Here is a 15678-nt window from a genome sequence, read left to right on the forward strand (position 1 = left end):
CAACCTGAGAGTTTTTAAAAAATCACCTTAACAGAATAGGTGACTATTCAGGGTTTATACCACATCTGTGCACCTAGATCTTCATACTGATGCTAGACTCCCCTAGGCTATCATTGGATATTTGAAAATTAAATCCAGTTAGTCTGAAACTCATTCTGATTCCTCAGGTTTCCCTGACCTGTTTTTCTGTTGTACTATGAAAACCATACAGTCTGGACAGTCCTAGGAAAAAACGAAGAGCCACTGCTTTATATTTGAAGAAGGAAAGCAAAGGCCTCTGTTCATTAATTTATTTCTTCACTTATTCACTCACCGACTCATTCATTCATTCATTCATTCATTCATCCACCTGACACTCACTGAGCTACTTCTCTGTCTAGACACCATGTTAGATACTAGAGACTGACAGATAAGGCCTTTTTGACACACCCGTCCCCACTGATTGTTGCCAGATTACAGTATGAGCAAAGATTTGGAGGAGGCAGGAAATGGTCATGGCATGAGGAGATCACAGTCAGGAGATACGTCTTAGGAAGGGTGAGTGTTAGGAAGTATTGAAGGATGTGCATCAAGGCCAATGATAGAATGGGAGTCAACATCTGCTTTGGTTTCCACAGCACGCTGTCCTGTAATTATCAGTGGTGGATGTTTTGCAAGGACCTCCCAGTTCTTTGGGCTGCATCTGAGCCGATCACCGGTGGATGACCCTACAGTAGGTAGATTCCTCTGCCAAATACTGCTCATGCTGTTCATACTCTACGAGGGGTGGGCTGGTTAGCGCTCATTAAAAAGGAATCCTTGTGTTTGCTACTGCTTGACAGCTGAATCAGTCCAACCCCAAGTGAACTCCTTCTGGTATCCAGAAAGTCTGGCTATTTTCTGGATGAATCTCCACCCAGTTCTTGGCTTTCATATCACTGGAACCTCCAGTTACATGCAAAATGGGGCAAAAACATCAAACCTCTCCCAAGACAGCTCTTCTGGAAATATGTCCAGTTGGATGCTTCCTCAGACATATCTTTAGGGAAGTCTGGGACCAAGAGTTCAGATGCAAAAGAGATGTGGCTGGTCTGAGAGAGAAGATGGCTACCCTGTGGTTCCCTGTTAAACGCTGCTTCCTATTTGACAGGTGGTTTTTCTGTTTGTGTCAACTATAGAACGCCCTAATGGAGTAAACTTATATATCTTGCCTATTCCCAGACATTATAGAAAAGAATAGAAATAATGACTAGCCTGTCATATGGGGTTGATAACATCTTTGACCTCATTTGACCCCGGCCACTACCTCAGGAGAAGAGTTACTAGCATTTTATTCCCATTTAACAGATGATGAGATGCGGTTCATTTCATGCAAGTGTCTGAGCCTGTTTTTAATCCCAGTTTCTTGACTGTAGATTTTATGCTCATTCTGTTGCACCAGGCTGTTCTCAAGGAACACCATTGTTGCCAGTACATGGGATTACAAGGAACTTCCTGGGGGTCCTCAGAAATATGGAAACAAGATTATCCTTTGAGAGTTAAAGTTGAAGACAGGCACAAGAGGATTAGTGAGGAGACAGGATGGCTCCTGGGACTGTGAGAGTCAACTGATCTTAATCCAGGCATAGATCTTAAATATATCTGAAGAAGGAAGGAAAGCAGAGTCATAGAGGGAAATTTTGGCACTCTGTCCATGCTGTGTGCTAGGAATCACATAAGACTATCTTAATTAGGTGCTATTAGATAGTTTATTCATGTAATTCCTCTTGCACTGATACGAAGGTCACCCTGCAATCTTCAGCATATATGATGTGACATCCCAAGCAGTGTGGCCCAGAGGGAGAGAATGGGTTATTTGTGCCAGTGTGTGGATTTTGCTTCCATACTATGGTACCTTTTTGCTCTCACTGTCCAATAACACATGAGCAATCTGGTTTCCAGATCTGCTCTCGGTATGGATGAGAGAAGGATCAGCTCTTGGGGGCTGACAAAAGCAGGTTTCTTAGCTTTTGGAACTACAGGATAAATCCCAAACTTGGGCAAGTTCAGTGAGGATGTGAATAAAACATTCCCCTGGAAGGCGTTTTGGAAGACTGACTCAGGTACAGCCTTACTTGGTGGTGTGTCTTTTTTTGCTTCAAAGACACAGCTGGAGTTAGGGCCCACAGCTGTGCCCATAGCCTTGGCCTTGTTCTTCCTAGAGGCCAGTGGTGCCAACACATCTAGGCCTTGTGTCAGTTTCTGTCCAGATCATTGGCTGATCACCTGATCAGTTCAAGAGGACATCCTAGGAGCTCAGAGGAAGGCAGGATTAGTGAGACATGGTCTCTCCAATTCAAGTGCCTCATCTTGCAGGAGAGACAGATTTGTGCATAGGTAACTGTAATCATTTCAGTGGATTGCTGTATTCCGTGAATGCATCAGCCTTTTACCAAACCTTATTTTATGAGGTTTCACTTGTTTTTCACAAGTAACCCATGAACAGATGCAAACATACAGTTTCAAGAATTGAAGTGGTTACAGAGCTAGTATGTGACCGAATGTATTTTTGACCCCCCAAGACAGAAGCTGTGGGAGAGGTTGTCAGTTGTCACTGGTGTGTGTTCTAGATGGATGGGAATATAGAGCATGGGGCTGCAATTGCCCTCCTGGTAAATTTCCACACTGCTCTGGTTCTTTCTTGGGACCTCATTAAAAGGAGGGTCCCTAGGCAATTTGAATACCTTCATTGGTATGTGAGAGACCTGGCAAACAAATAGATCCAAGTCTGGAGTTCTAGTTTAAAAGGGATTAACTAAAGGGGCCTAGTAACCATTTTCAGTAGCAAAAATTATAATGGAAGTTAGGTCTTTATCTTAGATAGTTTCGCACATACTGAAGAAACTGATTTGGCTGGAATTTTATGGATCCAATCTAAGTACAAAGAGTATCTCATCCTCTTCATAAGTTCCTTTTAACTGGGTAAGTATCGGTTCATTGACCTTTAATAAACACATCTTGAGTATGTACCTACCACGCATAGGACACTGAACTGTGTTCTAGGGATATAGAAACAGAAAAGATTTTTTTTTTCCTACTTCAAGAAACTTGCATTTTAGGGAAGGAAGCATATCTGTGAAACTTTTTTTTTCCTTTAAAAAATAATCTCTTCACTCAGTGTGGGGCTTGAACTCGTGACCCTGAGACCAAGAGTTGCATGCTCTACTGACTGAGCCAGTAAGGTGCCCCCTTGCATATCTAAGTAAGCATTTTCAAACATTTTCTTTCAAATTAAAACAAGAATACATTCTCATTGCAAATAATTCAAACAGCAGAGAGTATTTATTTTTTAGATGCTGGAGAGCCATTGAAGGATTTTATCTTGCGGCCTAATGTAAGAGGCTTGGCGTTTGGAAAGATCCTCCTGGCTGCAGTGTGGGGATTGGCCCCTAGCTGGTGCTGGCTGGAGGCAGGAAGCCTGGGAGACCAGCGAGGAGGCCACAGTAAGATTTTAGCCAGAAATGGCAGTGGGCCTGAGCCAGGGCAGAGGCTGCAGAGGTGGATTTCAGAGATCATTGGGTGGAAAAGTATGTGTTGGGTGACTGAAGAATAGGGGAAATAAAGCAACTTTGACTCAAGAAAGGAGCCTTGCTAGACAAGCCTTTTCACAAGCTGGTCTCCTGGAAAGGGCCTTGAAGGCACAGCTAACCAAACAACCGTCCCTCCTGGGCAAGGGCTCCCCACTAGGTGAATGGTTTGCCGTATTTCCGATTCCAGGAACTGGCTGGAATAACACTTATGCAATGGGAACACACGAGGCCCACCTCCAGGAGCCTGGCTGGCGCAGAACTTGGCAAGGCTGGAGTCCTCCATGCAGTGGAAAGTCCTGCTGATCTGCTACAAGTGAGCAGCCCTTGGATGGCTGACTTCAGGGGACGTCAGAGCTAGCTGCGTGGATGGCTGTGTGGGTCTGGAGCTGCTGGCAAGGGAGAGCTGGGGCTGTGCATCTCTAGTGGTACCAATAGAGGACAATGCACAGGCAGGAAGCTGCTGTCTCTTTCATGCAGTGGCTAGAGTGAGTGCTTGGGAGCCAGAATAGCACTGTGTCACCCAGAATAAGTTACTTAATCTCTTTGATCCTCAGTGTCCTTGTGTGTGAAATGGGTTACGCATAGCAGTGATCTCCTGGGATTGTTGCAGGAATAAGGAAAATGAGGGAAGACTGCTAGAACTGTGCCCAGCACTTTGCAGAGAGTTGGTAAGTGGTTGGTAAGTAGTTACTGGTTGAAAGATCATGACTTTCTAACAAATGCAGCTCCCAGGAGACTGAGGGGCAGGCAGGGGGGCGGGGGGCCAGGGCAGAAGGACATCTGTCAAGTCAAAGAACAAGTAAGAATAAACTTGTAATAATAAAGACAGATTCATTTTATGTGTGTGGGGTGAGTAGGCTCCTGAATATTTGTCTGCAATCCAAACGTATGCAAATCAAATCATTCTCAAAGTCTCAAGGAAGTTTCTTAAGCACTGATATCCCAGGGGGAGTCTTTCTGTAAAGCTGCTGCTGCTGATTATTATAATATGGTGCTACTGTCTCACCTGGAGCTCTTGGAGGAAAGACACAATTCGTGTAGTTTTAGCATTTCTTTGCTGCACTTCTTTATTAAACCGAATTGTTTCTTGAAGCCCATATTTGTGTAGTGTCCCTGGAGCAATCCAGAATTGTAGGTGAAGGACTTAAGTCAGGTCCCTATTTTACAGGTGAGGAAGCTGAAGCACAGTGAGATCTTAGGGTGAGGGGGTTGCCTAGATTCAATCAGAGGAGAAGGGGTGGACTTAGAATCCAAAGCCATGTCTTCCCTTAGTCCAGTGTTTATCTCTCTCCGCTGTTGGCTCTTTCTAAGGGGGTGATGAGTCCTCTTTCTGCACCCATGTACAAGGCACGACACAGACAACCTTGGTTGGGGGTGGGGGATTGGCAGGGGAGGCAGGAGATGGGATTTCACCACTGAGCATGGGTGTTTTATGTCTGAGTGCAAGCATGTAGGGTAAATACTTAGATGAGGAGAGTCCCTTCCCTTGCTCTCCACCCTGGCTGGGTATGTGGGAGGGAATTCTGGGTCACCACCACCCCCACTGCCAACACCGTCAGAATGTTAATAACATGTTTTTTAGGGAACAGCCTTAAAGTCCTCCTACCCAACTCAACACCAAGTTCTCGGTCTTGGCATCATTATCTAGAAAATTCTTCACAGATCTCTTCTGAAGCCTCTCCCAGCCTGATCGCCTCCAATGCTGGACCGGAGCTCCCAGGGAACTTGAATCTTACTGTCTCTGCTCTGTTAGATGCAGGGCACACTTTCACCCATCAAAGTGGTGCCCAATATTGGTGGTCCTCATGGATGAGCTGTTCACAAACTTTTGTGACAAGTAACTAGGGAGCTCCCTCGTATTCATTCCTGCGTGTGCTTCTCACCTGGTACCTGCATGCTAGTCATAAGATGGCACCAAGGAGGGCGTTCTTGCCAAACCACATGCCTTTGGTGTTGCTATTTGCTCACTTGCCTATCGGGTGATGGGAAAATCAGGAAAAGAATGCTGTCCACAGCCAGCCCTGTATTTGAGTATTCCTCTGGTCCTCAGAGAAAGAGTTCCACGAGAATATGACCTGGATGTGGACTAGAGTGTCTCCGTTGGCAGACTTCTTTCACCTGTCCAGTATCTTAGTGGGAGGGGAATAGCTCCACTTACAAATGAGAAAATTAATGTCCTGCAGTGTCTGCCTTTGTCTGCTCTCAGGAGTCCCTAGGTACTTCTCCATGCCCTGCTTGGTAGCGCATGCTAGGTCCCCCCTACACTGACCTTCTTTTATTGTTCCAACATTCCCAAATCATCCCTGCCTCCAGACTTTGGCACCCACTGTGCCCTCCTCCTAAAATCATGCTTCCCCATCTATTAAGCCTCTTGCCCTCATGCAGGTCCCAGCTCTGATGTCACCTTCTCCAAGAGCCTTGCTCGGGCCACCCTCAACCACACAGCTCAATTGCCCTGAGACAAGAGCACCAGAATCCAGAGCTAACCATTCTTCTTCTTCTTCTTTTTAAACAGATTTTATTTATTTCTTCATGAGAGACACACAGAGAGGCAGAGACACAGGCAGAGGGAGAAGCAGGCCTCCTGTGGGGAGCCTGATGCGAGACTCGATCCTAGGACCCCAGGATCATGACCTGAGCTGGAGGCAGACGCTCAGCCATTGAGCCACCCAGGCGCCCCTAACCATCCTTCTTCAGAGGACCGTGGGAAGACTTTTTCTCAGCCCTTCTTACTGCGGTGATCAGTGTCATCTCTAGCATCTCTGCCTTAGCCCTGACAGAGCCAGGAGGAAGGGGTGGGGAGCACTCAGCCCAAGAGGGAGCCTTGTCCAAGCGTCCCGCTCCCCACTGCTGTCTTCAGATGGGCAGTCTCCACTTCTTAGGCATTCTCTGCCACAATGTGTCCTCTGACCCATGCAATTCTCTCAGCTCTAATTTTTGAAAAACCCGTAAGATTCCTTTTCCAATAGATCCACGGGCAGTGGAGGGGAAGATCTAACCCTTTTTTGTAAGGCTTTGTAAGGCTGACGAGGGGCTAAAGCACCTAGGATGGAAAATGCCACTGGCTTGCTTTGTCCTTATCCCCAGAGCTTAGAGTCAGACTGTCATTTTGGGCTCTGGCTCGTCGGCTGGTGTACATAGCCCATTTAATAATGAAAGGCCCATTTCAGAAACATGCTCAGTGTTTCTCCTGTGGTCTCTCTAAGCCCAGTCATGTCCCAGGCCCTGTTTGAAGGGGAAGCCACGGCTTGCTTCTTTTTGTGGACAGCACGTAGTACCTTCTCCAAAGTACTTTTGCTTCACGCTGCTTTTAAGTCCATTGCTTTGCTTTTAGTTTCTGGACTTGTCTTGCCTTTTGACCCTTATTCCCCTACCTCTAAGGCTCCCTCTCAACCCTGAATGCTAGTCCCTGGTGGTTTAACTTATGCCTGGGACCCCATCAATCTTGGCCTTCTTCCCCCATGGGCAATCCCACGGGGTCTCTAGGGGCCCCAGGAGCTAGAACTAACATGCGGAACTACCCAGCTGGCACTGGGTCTGCCCCATGACTCATTCAATTCATATCCAGGGTGTTGTATATTCTTCTAGCTCGAAGGGAATATATTCACCCGACATCCACACCCAACATCCGCTTTCAGCACTTATAGGGTGCCCTATAAGGAAAGAGGCCGGCCTGTCAAAGCGAGTGGAAATGGACTTTGGAGTTCAAGAAATTGGAGTTTGAAATAAAGCTGCATCAACTAGCCACGTGACCTTGGGTAAATAACTTGGCTCTTTGAGCCTCAGTTGTCTCATCTGTGCACCACAGATAATTACCTCCTTATCCATGGTGATGAGTGATCTGGAATGTTCAGTGGGACAAGGTATTTAAAATACTTGTTCAGAAGATGCCGAATGAGTGGTAGCTACGTGCAAACAGACATACCAACAGACACATAGGTATGTGAAAAAGAAAAAAGAAAAGAAAAAAATGAAGCATTAGCCTCGAGTCTGGAGATATTACCTAATGCTTCTCCTATTTATTTCTCTTGTGCCATCTTCTCCCTCCTGTCTACTAGCACGTAACTTGTGCTTATCAAGCGAGGCAGCCAATAATGGGACTCTTAATTTGTGAACAGCTTCCTAGAATGGTGTTCCTGTGTGCTGCTTATAAGCACGGCTACAAAAGAAGCACTGCATGTACCATGGGTGCATGGGCTTGTGTGTGTGTGTGTGTGTGTGTGTGTGTGAGACCGAATCAAGCACAATACATGCCACGCTATGCAGGGCCCTTTCATTTATATTCTCTTATTTGCACTTATTTTTAAAAGGGGTAAAAAACCCACAAAACTTAAATCTACCATCTGACCCATTTCTGAGAGCACAGTTTCATAGTGTTGAGCATATTCTCAGTGTTGTGTGAAACCATCTCCAGAACTTTTTCACCTTGCCAAACTGAAACTCTCCACACCCATTAACAACCCCCGATTTCCCTCTCCTCCCAGCCCCCAGCAACTTCTGTTCTACTTTCTGTTCCTACAAATTTGACTAGCTACCTCATGTGAGTGAAGGCACGACGTATGTTTCCTTTCCCACTAGCGTACGTATCCTCTTATTTAGTCCCCACAACCACCCTGGGGAATACGCCTTATTATTCTTTCTGCCCTATCAGACCTCAAGGACAAGAAGAGATCTGTGCGATTCACATGGATAGTATGTGACACAGGCAGGATTTGAACTCAGGTCTCATGGTTCCATGTTGGACCCGCACATATACACTTGTACATACTGAAAAACCGTGCTAAAACAAAGACAAGTGCACATTGGTGGACACATTTAGAGCTCTCCCTACGTATCGTCACTTACTCATAAATAGATGATCATATGTGGCATTATCTGCAGGAGGAAAGAAGTCTCTGACTCTGAACCTGTCCCAGTTGGCTGTTGGGAGACAGAAGTGGGAACGGATGTTGCCCCTGGTGACCCCACAGTCTGGGCACATAGTTGGGAAAACCTGCACAGTGACTGGAAGAGGTCAGTTTCCAGAGTAAGGAGGAGGAGCTTCAAGCTTTACCAGCTGGGGGCTCGGTCCTCCTGCACATGAGAAGACTCTGTGTGCTCAGGGTGCTCAGAGGGTCTGGGGAGAGTGCATGTGCCAGGGCCCCAGCTCTATGCCACCATCGTGTCAGCAAGCTCCTTCCTGCCTCATCTCCAGGTCCTGGGTCTACCAGAGGCTCAGTTTTCCCTCTCTCTACTCTCTCTTGGGCCCTTCCCACTCCCTCCCTTCTTCCCTCCTGCTCTTTCCTCCCTCTCTCCCTAACTGTCCCAAACTCTCAAGGCTTGAGCCCATGGAGGAATTCACTAAGAAACCAAATTCCGAGTTCAGGCTGACTGCAGAACTCCCAGTCCTCGCTGTCGGGGAGATTTCTGGGCCTTTAATGAGGGGAGAATTTGATCCTCAGGCTCCTTGTTAAGATAAAGACCTGGCTGGTTTATGAACTCTGTCCAGCTGGGCTACAGCCTCACAGAGAAATAATTAAACACTCCCTGCCTAGGAATGGTCAGGGTCTCCAAGAAAACCTGGTCTGGATCTTGAGAGAAAGGGGAGAAGGGTGATCCATCACCCCTGGGGCAGGAGTCATTTCTTGAGAGCCTACAGCTTGAGAAGAGGGTCTTTTCCTCTCTGGAAGAACCTGCTTCCTCTCCGTCTTAGAGAGTCAGAGTTCATTTATGGGATACCTGCATGCGCCAGACACTATGCTGAGTTTGGGGTGAGGATGGGGTTGCTCAGAGGACAGCCAGCTCATTAATACCATTTTAGATGGAAAGAGACTGAGCCCAGAGAGAAATAAGTTGTCTAGGGTGACAGGTTCAGGACTTGGCTGCAACCTCACTTGACATGACATGCCCCCTCATGCCAAGCAGCTCTGAGCCCCCCCTCCCCCACCGCCCCGTCTGCCTCTTCAGCCAGCCCTCCCTCATCTCTCCTAGGAGCCTGACACTCTTTGGGGTTGGAATTTCAGGGTTTTAGCTGCTAGACCGTCAAGACTGCATGTAGGTGGATCTGTGCCCACCACCTCTCAGCTGGCCCTTTAGCCCGAATCTCAGTAATCTGTTTACTGCAGGTGAACCACCTCTTAACGTGGATGTACTTCAGTGACTAAGGCAGGGCAAAGGAAGACTATGTAAGAGGAAGGATTTAGGGACACCTGGGTGGCTCAGCGGTTGAGTGTCTGCCTTTGGTTCAGGGTGTGATCTCGGGATCCGGGATCGAGTCCCACATCGGGCTCCCTGCATGGAGCCTGCTTCTCCCTCTGCCTGTGTCTCTGTCTCTCTCTCATTGTCTCTCATGAATAAATAAATAAAATCTTTAAAAAAAAAAAAGAGGAAGGATTTAAATGGGTTTAGAGGGAGGAATGGTGTCCAAGAGAGAGATTAGGAAGGGGTATACTTGTGTGGTACACAGGTGTACATACTCATGTGGGCAAGGCCGCATGTTTGGCATGTATGGGCCATTCCAGAAGCCATAACCTAAGGGGTCCCGGATGAAACATGGCATGTTTGCAGAATGGTGATGCAGAAGATCTGAACTGGAAGGTATACTTCTAGTATACCTGGATGCAGGCACGCAGGAAGGAAAGCAGAAGGACAAAGGCCCTGGGGGTTGGTGGTGAGGGTCAGTGTTGGGGGTGGGAGAGCATGGACTTCAGATCTCCACTCCGTGATTTACTAGCTGTGTACTTTAGGGCAAGTCACTTATCTCATCTTGTTTCCTCCTCTGTAAAATGATGACAGTGCTCGCCGGTGTGCAAGCATGAAGGACGTGATGCACGTCAACAGCACGTGGCCCCTTCCCGGTTTTTTTGTGGCGTGCAGGAGAAATTCGCATCTGCCTTTCAACAGCAGCAGGGGCTGTTTTGTGTGTGATGATGCAAGTCTGTAAGGAAAACTAGGGGGCTGATCACGAAGCATAAATGATAGACTGAAGTGTTTTGTTTTGTTTTGTTTTGTTTTTTTTTAGACTGAAGTGTTTGGATAGCATCTCAAAGCTGGAAGATGTTTGAGGTTTGTGAGAAGTTATGTGAACAGATAATCTTTTTGTTTGCTTTTAGAAGGTTGTGGGTAGGATAGGTAACAAATCTGAAGTCTGAAGGCGGGTTGGGTAGGAAGTGCGTAAAGGACCTAAGTGAGAAGAGAAATTTCTGAGAATAATGTGGTAGAAGGGGAGTGGGGAGGAAAGGTAAGGACAAATTATAAAAGAACCATAGTAATTGGGATCCTTGGGTGGCTCAGCGATTGAGAGCCTCCCTTCGGCCCAGGACGTGATCCTGGAGACCTGGGATCAAGTCCCACGTCGGGCTCCCTGAATGGAGCCTGCTTCTCCCTCTGCCTGTGTCTCTGCCTCTCTCTCTCTCTCTCTCTCTCTCTCTTTCTCTGTGTCTCTCATGAATAAATACAATCTTTTAAAAAAGAAAGAATCACAGTTATAATAGTTAATATTCATCTTGTATTTGCCATGTACCTGGTAGTGTCTGAGCACTTCAGAGACTGCTCATTTAATGGATCACATGGATTAACCAGTCCTACACTCTTAACACACCTGCAGTGAGCATTGTTTGGAGGGAAGGAGACTGAGGCATGGAGAAACTGAGGTGCAGAGAAGGCAGTTTCCACCCCAATTTAATTTAGAAGGGATTTTAAGAAGTTCTTTAAAAAGCATACCCACACTCTAGAAAATTCAAATAAATGCTCATTTTCTATGTCTCTTTCATATCCAATGTAAGTAGCTCGATATATTTCCTTGTAAAATGTTTTAGACTCTTAACCATGACTTACATGTAATAATGGTGTGCGTTTGTAAGTATCATGAGCATATTGCCCCTTGTCTTCGGATGATAGTTTTATTTATTTATTTTTGTAAAGGTTTTATTTATTCATGTGAGAGAGAGAGAAAGAGAGAGACACACAGAGAGAGAGAGAGACAGAGAGACAGAGAGATAAAGAGAGTGGATGAGCGTGAGCTGGGAGGCGGGGTGGGCAGAGGGAGAGGGGGAAGCAGACTCCTCACTGAGCAGGGGACCTGATTCAGGGCTTGATCCCAGGACTCTGAGATCATGGCCTGAACTGAAGGTAGATGCTTAACTGACTGAGCCACCCAGGTGCCCCCATGACGATAGTTTCAAATGGTGATTTAATATTTTATTGTGTGGATAGACCAGAGCTATTTTTTTCCTGTTAATATGAACATCTCGGAACATAAATCTTTGACAGCACCTTTTATTATATTTTAAAGATACATTTCCTGGTGTTGAATTACTGAATGAAATACATTGACCAATCTCATGGATTTAAAAAAAATTAGTTTCAGAGGTTGAATTTAGTGATTCATCGGTTGCACACAACACCCAGTGCTCACTGCATTAAGTGCCCTCCTTAATGCCTATCACCCAGTTATCCTGTCCCTCCACCTACCACCCCTCCAATGACTCAGTTTCCTAAATTTTAGCATTTCTTATGGTTTGCCTCTCTCTCTCTGTTATTTATTTATTTATTTATTTATTTAACTGTATCTATTCATGAGAGACAGAGAGAGAGGCAGAAACATGGGCAGAGGGAATAGCAGGCTCCATGCAAGGAGCTGGATGTGGGACTCGATCCTGGGATCATGCCCTGAGCTGAGCCACCCAGGCGTCCCTTCCTCTTATTTTATTTTTCCTTCCCTTCTGTGTTCATTTGTTTTGTTTCTTAAATTCCACGTATCAGTGAAATCAGAGGATATTTGTCTTTCTCTGACTGCCTTATTTCACTTAGCTGCTATAAACATTGGGGTGCAGGTGCCTCTTTAAATCACTATGTTTGTATCCTTTGGGTAAATACCCAGTAGGGTAATTGCTGGGTAAGGTAGCTCTATTTTTAACTTTTTGAGAAATCTGCATACTGTTTTCCAGAGTAGCTCCACCAGTTTGCATCCCCACCAACAGTGCAGGAGGTTTCCCCTTTTCTCCACATCCTTCTGAGCATCTGATGTTTCCTGAATTATTAATTTTAGCCACTCTGATTGATGTGAGGTGGTATCACATTGTACTTTTGATTTGTATTTCCCTGATGCTGAGTGTAGTATTTTTCATGTGTCTGTTGGCCATTTATATGTCTTCCTTGGAGAAATGTCTGTTCATGACTTCTGCCCATTTTTTCACTGGATTTTTTTGTTTTTTGGGTGTTGAGTTTGATGAGTTCTTTATAGATCTTGGTTACTAGCCCTTTATCTGCTAAGACATTTGCAAATATCTTCTTCCATTCTGTAGGTTGCCATTTAGTTTTGTTGACTGTTTCCTTTCCTATGCAGAAGTCCCAACAGTTCATTTTTGCTTTTGTTTCTCTTGCATTTGGAGACATTTCATGAACCTTAATTCATATTGCCAGGATTGCTTTTCTCCCAGAGTCGAACTTACAATGTCCTCAACAATGTGGGAGGCTATCCATTTCACTGTACTCTTGCCAGCATTGGGTATTATGATTGCTGTTGTGGTTGTTGTTATTAGGAGAAATATGGCTCAATCTCTGTAACTCCACATAGCATCTCTTTACTTATTGTTGGGGTACATTGTTTTCCCTCACACACGATTGATACTTGCTGTTTCTCTTCAATTCTTTTTTGGTGAAGGCCGTTTTTTTTTTTTTTTTCCAAGCAGAAACGTGCATGTTAGGATGAGTAAAGTACACAACGGGAGGAGGAAGGGGGTAAAGTTGAGGAACACAGGGAAACGCTTGGACCAGGTGTCACTGCTGTCTGGGAAACAGTGAGGCTTGCTGTCTTCTGGCTAGTATCTTCCTTTTCCTTCTTACCACACAAATATGTTTGTTGCAAGAAAACAAATAAAGATAAGGACAAGAGATAAAAATCCTCCATGTTCCCAGCGTTTCAGAGATAAATTCTTTAGCATTTCATTATATGTGCTTACAGAATTTGTCTCTTTATACACAAAGCATTATATAACAGGTATGCTACACACACACTCACATATCTCTGTATAATAATAGCTATTTTGAGGGGTACCTGGGTGGCCCAGTTGGTTAAACATCTGCCTTCCACTCAGGTCGTGACCTCAGGGTCCTGGGATGGAGCCCCATTGGGCTCCCTGCTCTGCAGAGAGTCTGCTTCTCCCTCTCTCTCTGCCCCTCCCCTCCACTGCTTGTGCTTTCTCTCTCCTCTTGCTCACTCTCTCTCAAATAGATGAATAAAATCTTTAAAAAAATTGTATTTATTTTGGGCTTTCTTTCTCCCAAGAGCTTCAGGCTCTTCCTAACTTCCCTTCCTCTTTCATTCTCTCTCATCATTTCAATGCCTGTGATTTGCAGGTGTTGGCACTTTCTTGCTCAGCAGCTTAGAGGCCTGAGAGGTGGGGTCATGTGGCAAGGTCCTAGAGGAATCCTACATCTGTGGGTTTGAACCGAGTGACAGTTGGCTGAAGTTATTTTTTTTTTAAACCTGATTCTATTTGCTGCCTTGTTCTTTCAACTCATGGAGGACCACTCAGAGGGATTTGGAAGTAGAAACAGGGGAGGGATAAGTCTTAGGTGTGTGCTCATGTGCATATCTGCTTTGGTTCACCTCTAAGTAGATTTTCTCTAAACAAGTGTTGAAAAGGGCCATGTCATGCTGACCTCATTACTTCTGTGATTAAAGAATTAAAGTCTCAAGGACAGATTTCTTCAATAGGCCCAATTTATGATGTTCTCACCCTATCATTTACCAGGACCTGCAGTCATATGGAAGCCTCACTGGAAGGAGGACCTACAGACCCTATATGACATCCCATTCAAGCACTCCAATATCCTAGTAGGTCAACAGTTACTGTCCATTTTATTTTTTATTTATTTATTTATTTATTTTTTAAACCACTGAGCCACCCGGGCTGCCCAGGTGTTGTATTTTATTTTATTTTTTTTTAATTTTTATTTATTTATGATGGTCACAGAGAGAGAGAGAGAGAGAGAGAGAGAGGCAGAGACACAGGCAGAGGGAGAAGCAGGCTCCATGCGGCCGGGAGCCCGACGTGGGATTCGATCCCGGGTCTCCAGGATCACGCCCTGGGCCAAAGGCAGGCGCTAAACCGCTGCGCCACCCAGGGATCCCTACTGTCCATTTTAAAAATGAATTCATTGATTCATTATAAAGCACCCACTCTATGCCAAGCACTATTCTAGATGCTGGGGACACAGTGATGAGCAGAGCAAAATTCCTGCTCCTAAAGAGTTTACATGGAAGTTAAGGAGACAGACAACACACACCCAAATGAGTACTTCAGGTGGCAGTAAGGCTAAGAGGGGGCACTAGAACAGGACTACAGGATAATGGTGCAGTAAGGAGGAGGCTGCTATCATGCAGAAGGTTAAAGGAAAGCCTTTCTGATGGTATGACATTCGAGCAGAGGCATGGAGAAAGTAAGAGAGTGAGCCCCATGGATAACCAGGGGCAGTGGGATCCAGGCAGAGGGAAGAGCTCCTGCCAGGGCTCTGAGGTGGATGTATGCTCGTGGGAGGTTGGAGGCACAGTAGAGGGTGGTGTGGGATGGGTTGGGATGGCTTGAAGGAGAAGCATGGTGGGAGGCAAGGGAAAAGAAGAAGTTTTGGCTGTGAGAAAGGAAGTATTTTGTAGAGCCCTCTAGGGCATTGTAAGTCCTTTAGCTTCTTCTGAGTGAAATGGGAAATCACTGAGCAATTTGAGTAGAGAAGTGAGCCGTGGTGATCTAATGTTACAAACTATCACTGTGGCACTATACACCATGGGCAAGGCCGGAAGCTGGGAAATCAATGAGAGGACTATTGCAACAATCCCAGTGAGGGATTAACGGTGTCTTGGACATCAGTGGTGATGGTATGGGTGACATGAAGAGGTGGGCTTGCAGAAGGTGCAGCGGGCAGGCTTTGCTGATGGACAGGCGGGGGATGTGAAAGTACACCACCTGAAGATCTTATACCCAAATAACCAGTAGAGTGGAGTGTTATTTACCGAGATGGGGGAAGGCAGGGCAAAGTAGGAGTTGAGGTTAATTTGGGGCTTACTGACTTTGAGATGTCCGTTACATGGCCCAGTTGAGACGTTAAGCTAAATATTGAGTCGATGGTTTTGATGAGAGGTCTGCGATAC

The 15678-nt window shown here is 45.7% G+C and overlaps 1 long non-coding RNA gene across 1 annotated transcript; it reads left to right on the forward strand.

Annotated features, from left to right (window-relative positions):
* The first annotated feature begins 615 nt into the window (after window positions 1-615).
* Window positions 616-6090, forward strand: LOC121500243. The gene is made up of 3 exons (XR_005990342.1): window positions 616-712; window positions 4103-4216; window positions 6064-6090. It is a non-coding gene; the product is annotated as an uncharacterized LOC121500243 (long non-coding RNA).
* Window positions 6091-15678: the final 9588 nt, after the last annotated feature.

The sequence above is a fragment of the Vulpes lagopus genome, chromosome 10 (genome assembly GCF_018345385.1).
Source record: "Vulpes lagopus strain Blue_001 chromosome 10, ASM1834538v1, whole genome shotgun sequence".
In the NCBI taxonomy this organism is placed as follows: Eukaryota; Metazoa; Chordata; class Mammalia; order Carnivora; family Canidae; genus Vulpes; species Vulpes lagopus.